This window comes from Amphiura filiformis, chromosome 6 (genome assembly GCF_039555335.1).
Source record: "Amphiura filiformis chromosome 6, Afil_fr2py, whole genome shotgun sequence".
Taxonomy (NCBI): domain Eukaryota; kingdom Metazoa; phylum Echinodermata; class Ophiuroidea; order Amphilepidida; family Amphiuridae; genus Amphiura; species Amphiura filiformis.
This window is the reverse complement of record NC_092633.1, coordinates 22,678,701-22,685,632: the sequence shown is the minus strand read 5'-3', so window position 1 is coordinate 22,685,632 and position 6,932 is coordinate 22,678,701. Positions and strand designations below refer to the sequence as shown.

The following is a 6,932-nucleotide window of genomic DNA, read 5'->3' as shown; positions in this document are numbered from 1 at the left end:
AAACTTACACACAGCGAGTGTGAATTTCAAACAGAGTTACCTGAATGGGTGACTCCATTTGAAATCTACACCCCCTGTGTGGGAGATTAATGTCATGTCTTCCATAGAGGGTGTATGGATGTCAACTGAAACTGCCTATGGTCACCACTGGCCTTATTGATATTTGAGGCCATTTTATGTAAGTTCCTGCCAAATATGGCAAGTGTTTCTTTGTGACCAAAAAGACAAGCTTCATGGAGACAGATTAATACACTATTTACCGCAAACTGCTCATCATACAAAACTGGTTATCTTAAAATGTAGACTACACAGTCTTCAACATTTCTCCCATGATTCTCATGTTTTATTTACTGAATTTCAGCCTTAATGATTTATTACAAAAACAAATTCTGCAAGTTTTGTTAACATTTACAAGGAAACAGAAATAAGTACATTAGCTTGTTAGACATTAATCACTTCATAACGTACAAGTGGTTACTTTGCATTTTTTTATATTTAATTTTAAACCCGTAGCATTTGTGGGCTGATCAACACACATCTACCACTGTGTTAACAGGTTATGTATGACCAACTAGTATTATACCTTCTCTTAACTGGAAGCCATATTCCTACTTTGAATTCCTGGACATGAATATTTCACTGCAGACAATTTGCCATGGTCTTATCATGTGATAAAATCCCCATTTAGGCATGTGTATTAGATTGCCTATGAAAAATGAGCAGGATCCAACTCTTTATGAAGATTTGGCTAATCTTTCAAAATGCATTAAAAAACACCAAGCTATTTTCAAGCTGGAATAGGATGTTTGGCCTATAGGATGATCTAGTCGGCAAACTTCTGCGAAAAGTCACTAGACTCCATGTTTTCTCTGCACTGGCTGTCTTTATCTGACCTTCAACTTGCATACAGTGTAAGTTTTGAAGAGCTGAGTCGCTTTCAAGTCAAGACATTTATGTTTTCCCAGACACTCTTTGCACAGAAAGTCAATGGGGAGCATATACTGGTGTGCACCCATCAGACATGTTTAATGCAAGGCAGTTGCCACTTTTTATTTTGAACAAAATTTATCCCATGATAAGCTTTTATCATGGAGGCTGCAAAATTCTACCTCATTGGCTATGGCAGCGAAAATTTCACGTCCACAGATTCCTGTGAATTGGGCAATTCCATTTGATGTCCACACTTTCCCTGTGGAAGATTTATCTAAAGTCTTCCACAGAGGGAGTATAAATTTTGAATAGAATAGACAACTGGGTAACTTCCATTTGAAATACTCACTTCAGTTGTGGAAGATGTATGTAGATCCATAATACAGAGGGAGTATGGTTTCAAAATTATTAACTCGGACCAATTACATTTGGAAAACATACTCCCCCTGTGGAAGATATTTCCAAAATCTTCCACAGGGGTATTGTGGATTTCAACTGGAATAGCCCAATTGGGCTTATTAGCCATTTCTGTGCACACTTAAGGCAATCTATATTATGTGCACAAATTGTGATTGATTTCCAGCACCTGAGAAGCACCATATGTAAGTGATGTGTTGTGAAGATAAACCCTTACATTACAGACTACTTTCACATCAGGCTATGTGTAGTACACTATCAAATACTGTGCTACAGGTTGCAACATGTTGCATAGTATAACCTCTTTAAGTAAAATGCCGCTATCAGTATACCGTAATGATTTGCCTAATGGTGCATATGGGCTCTCTTGACCATGCTGACATAACTGGAATGTTTAGCACAAAATATAAGCGCCCTTCCGAAAAAAATTCCACCAGCAAATTTGGACACAAACCTTTAACTCTTATGGATTTTCAGGAGGGAGCTCTCTATTTGTACATGAAATTTACCACAAGACAAAGGTGCCCATGTGCGCCATAAGATGAATTTTTACAGTATTAGAAATGAAATTAAATACAGGATATATTATTTGTTTGCAACTTTGTCAGGTTGCATCTGATATCATCAGACTCCATCAGGCAAGCATCATCACTAACATTGACATCATGTAAGTGACGCAATCAAATCCAAGTTGTAAACGGTACACAGAAATTGCCATTCAAAATGAATCACTTGATTTTGTTGTTAATACGAGGGTTACTTCAATATGACTGGCAACCTCTCCTTGGTTGCATCCCTTATGTTGACTATTATTCCCCCATGACTTTTCCCTTGATTACATCAAATTTACCAAGTTATGTTAGGGATGAAATAAAAACTCGGCTGGCAGTTGACCGCCGGTTACGTCCGGTTTTGAAACAGTGGAAACCGGACGGAACCGGCAGTTGACAGCGGGTAGAGTTTTGATTTCATCCCTTAGTACATTACAAAACATTGTAGAAACTGGATTTGATATTTATTATTTCAATTAAATCAAATAATAATACAATTTCAGCTGTGTTCTTATTGCACCGGAGACATGCGTGCTCTGTTCCACAAATATACTGAATTTTAATTCCGATATGACTAACATGTAGCAAAAAGAGGCATATATACCATCTACAAAGATTAAATAGTGAAACAACTTATCCCAGTCATTATACTCGGTGTCCAAGTAACAATTGCCTGCGATTTAATCATTTCACTCAGTGTTTCCACTGAAATAATTATAACCTATGTAAAAGAACAACAAGACTACTATAAATTCACTGGATATGGCTACCAGTTCCACTTAAGTGAGAGGGTAAAGTTTGTTTGGCTTATAATAGGTGGAAATTATTTGGTTTTTGTTACTGCGCGCATCAATAAAATCCCAGCTTGCTTAAATTCACATAAGCGAGCGCCAGTCACATATTACGCAACTAGTGTAAGTGCTGCACTCATTCCATTCTATATCAATACACAATGTTATTAGTCCTAATTTTTTTGCCTATTATAAGCCGAACAAACTTTAGCCCTCCATTTGTTGCACACTCCACTTGTTTGACACAGTAAATTAGAACCCTAATCTTAACCCTATTGAAAATCCGCAAGTAATCTGGTCTTTGTTGTTGATTGGCTGTTAACTAGTGGAATGTCAAAGAAGTGGAGGAATGCAAGTGAGCAAGGTTGTGGTATCTAACCTAGAGTGGCAAGTTTTCTGTGATTTAAAACACAGAATCCCGCAATTTTTCGTGCGTGGTTTTAAATAATTCCGTGATTTTCAGTGATGTAATTTCAGTTTTGTGTTCACATTCGGGGTAAAAAGAAGTTACTTGCATTAGTTGTTTTAAGCCTGATATCTTTGAAGACGGACTTCAGTTTCATTATTTTAACCTCACAACTCATTATTTTTTCTTTATTTTTCTCAAGGAAAAAACATGTTTTCCGTGAATTTCTGTGTTTTCCATTTTTTTCCCTGAAATTCTGTGAATTTGTCCGTTTTTCTGTGATACGGAAAACTTGCCACTCTAATCTAACCACATGATGTATGAGCTCATACTGGAGCATCCCTCTCACTCAAATGCAACTGTTGGGCCAGCATATTGACCGAATGGATAATAGTCACCTGTCATCTATTCCAGTTGAAATCCATACACCCCCTACTGACGACATGATCTTAATCTCTCACACAGGGGGTATAGATTTCAAACGGAGTCACCCATTCAGGTAACCCTATTTGAATGTCACACTCCCTGTGTAGAAGATAAGGGCCATGTCTTCCATAGCAAGTGTATGGATTTCAACTGGAAAACCCCAATATTATCAGCTGCTTCTTTCACCAAGTCTGTATAATTCAAAAAATAGATTAAACATTCTATTTATAATAAGAAAATAAAAACTTCATGATGCAAATGAGTGGCTTTAGCTGCTTTGAGCATCAGAGATTTAAAATTTGTCATAAAATATTTTCACTGGTGAATGGTTTTATCATTCCGTTTTTGTTAATTTTGTAAAATAAGGATGGGTGTAAGATTCATTTTAACTTCACATAGAATGTAAGTGTTTCAACCAGCTGAAAATGTTTTCAACAGGTGAAACTTGACGCTCCAACATATGCCTACTCCCGAGACAAAGTTACAGAATTATCTTTTCTGTAAAAGTTTCACAAAATATTTGGATATATATACATGTGACCCTCTGACAAAACCAGGAACTTTGATTCTTGACTGACAATTTCAGATTTGAATACAGTGTGAGCAATAGAAAGTTGTAAAATGACAAATGTTTCAAGATTTCAAGATATTAATAGTTTTGTAAATATTTTGTTCTTATTTTGTAAATAACAACATAATATTTAAGCCCATTAATATTGGACATTAGTTATCACAGGAGTAAATGGGGATTAATTTATTTGAACTGCAATTCATTTATTACATAATCAGCATTTAAATTTCATCTTGCAGATATTTAAAATACCATATTATATGGTACAATAGTCCCCCATTGAATATTCAAATTTAATTATTTTTGCAAGTTACATTTTCAAGCTTATTCCAGGCTTTGTGAGGGCAGGTCACATATATTTACAGAGAATTAGCAAAAACAAAACATGTGGGGGCAGCAGACTGATTTATTAGTTTTACATGTGATCATGAACCAACCCAGTGTAACATCCCACTCATTTTTTAAAAACAGTTTTGTCATTACTTCATTTAAGCTTATTATGTGCAGGACAAATTGACAATATACAAACACCTTGCTAGAGCTGAATCCTAATTTAATATATTCTCATCATTCAATAGTGAGTTAGTTCCAGGCACTTTGAGCAATTTACAGTAAGCAAAAATCACCTAATTAACTCGACATATTTACATCAATAGGAGAAAAATGGGCACCACATTTTCATATTTATATAATATTCACATGAATATTTATGTACACTTCGTAGTTTAATCAAAAATTACTATATTTTCTAGACTCTAAAAATAGAGCTTTTATTTATTAATATATACATCATTGATATAGGGCTATTTTTACATACAAATGCACAGATTTGGTTAAAATGTTCATACAATTACATGGCAGAATATGTAGATTAACACTTGCACCTCTAAATAGATCTTTAATACAAATATATTTAACACAAATATACATTGGGCATTCAAACTGCAACAAATTTTTGGCAAAATGCTAATCATGCCAATTTTGCTCAATCTTGAAACACCCTATAATAGTTTGGAAAACAACAATAAAGTTAAGTCAGATATTTCAGTTTGAACAATAATGCTGTGGTTATTATTTGTGCACATCTTTCAAACCACAATATAAAAAAGACTTTGGAAGTAATCTATAAATGGAGAACAGCAGCAGCAAGAATTGGATACAAATAAAACATATTATTGATATCTACAAACGCCCATTGGCAAATGGAACAGACATTCACTGTTTAAAAATGAAGTTTAAAATGCTGCAAATCTAGCTTCTAAAAGTTTAAAAACATCTATTTCAAACATCTTTTCAACAGGTAGGATGATGATATCATCCAGTATCTCTATAAATGATCTATGTCAGTTGAATCAATGTATTAAGCAAAGTTTCTACTGACTATAAATAGCGAGTGGTTGTGCACTTGTGGCTTATGACACACTGTCTACTCCCTATTCCAGAAAAATACAGAACTTATTTTTTTGGATTAAACTGGATTTTCCAACTGGAAATTTTGGATTATCCTGTTTTGTCAAATGAAACATAGCTAAATCCTAATAGTTTAATTAGTCCTAACTGGCAATAAAAGTCAAATTTTAATATTTTTGCAATTTGAGGGAAAAATGTTTCTTACAATTGTAGTCACAAAATTGTAAGACTTGGCACAAGTCTAAGCATTCAAAATCTTGAGTAAAGGGTAAGAGGTAGCTCATAATTTTAATATTATATGACATTTTTGATAATTGATTATCAAGAAGATTGCAAAATGTGTTTTCCGAAAATTAGAGTGCATAACTTGAAATTAGCCTTTGTTTAAGTCTTTGGGCCTTATTTCCAAAAATTGACCAAATATTAAAATTTTACTTTCATTGCCAGTTAGGATTAACTAAAGGATTAGGATTTAGCTATGTTTCATTTGGCAAAACAGGATATTTTTTTAAAAATTAGTTCTGCATTTTTCTGGAATGGGGAGTAATTTCAGTTAAGAGGCGTTTTATATGCATATGTGCCGATGAATGCATGATCCTATTCAGTACCTATGACCATGCCCCTCTGCATAAGCATCTACTTACGTTTCTTAACTAAAACTTGTGATAATTGCATCTAAATTATCATATAGACATTCAACATGGTCAACTAAAGCACTCTTATTGATGATTACTTTTTCAATAATTTAAGATGAATGGATCCATCTGTGCATTCTTTACAAAATGAAAGAATAAATCTACTGACGGATCACATTATCTGATATGACATGTGTTCACTGACTTGATTTGATGACACATACATGTATTATATAAAAACAAAGAGACAACATCTTGAAAGAATTTCATTCAATTTCAACAGTTTGAAATAAACACTGCTTTTATACGCTGCCATATTCTTAAAAAATAGATTTGTCATGATTGTTTTAAAAACTGAGAGACTTGACTTATTCATTTTCCATGATATTGTAAGTACTATAAAATATAAATATCAACATCTGCAGTAAAATAACATGTATACAGAAGCAGATTACTAATGTGCATAGACTTGATTGTAAAACTCCTAACTTAGCGTGTAAACTATGTAATATTTGGGTAGTTGAGTTATCCTACAGCATTGTGCAACTCAATTAGTAGGCCTATAAATGCACACGGTGAGTTAAGATACACATTAAGGTTATGAGGAGTTTCACAAACTGACTCCTATTCTTCTTATTCATGATCATATTTCTATCTACTAAAACTAATGTAAAGCTACCACACTATCAAGACCACGGCAGATAGAAAAATATTTACTTAACCCAAACATGTGTCTATGAGATACTAAGGGTGTCAGTGAGTCCTGGGAATTCGAGTCCCATCCGAGAATCCGAG

The 6,932-nt window shown here is 34.0% G+C and overlaps 1 long non-coding RNA gene across 1 annotated transcript; it reads right to left on the bottom strand.

The window, feature by feature from the left end:
* Positions 1–314: 314 nt before the first annotated feature.
* LOC140155155 (uncharacterized) lies at positions 315–5,899 on the bottom strand. The gene is made up of 2 exons (XR_011859349.1): positions 3,406–5,899; positions 315–3,068 (listed from the first exon to the last, which is right to left on the bottom strand). It is a non-coding gene; the product is annotated as an uncharacterized lncRNA (long non-coding RNA).
* Between the last annotated feature and the right edge of the window lie 1,033 nt (positions 5,900–6,932).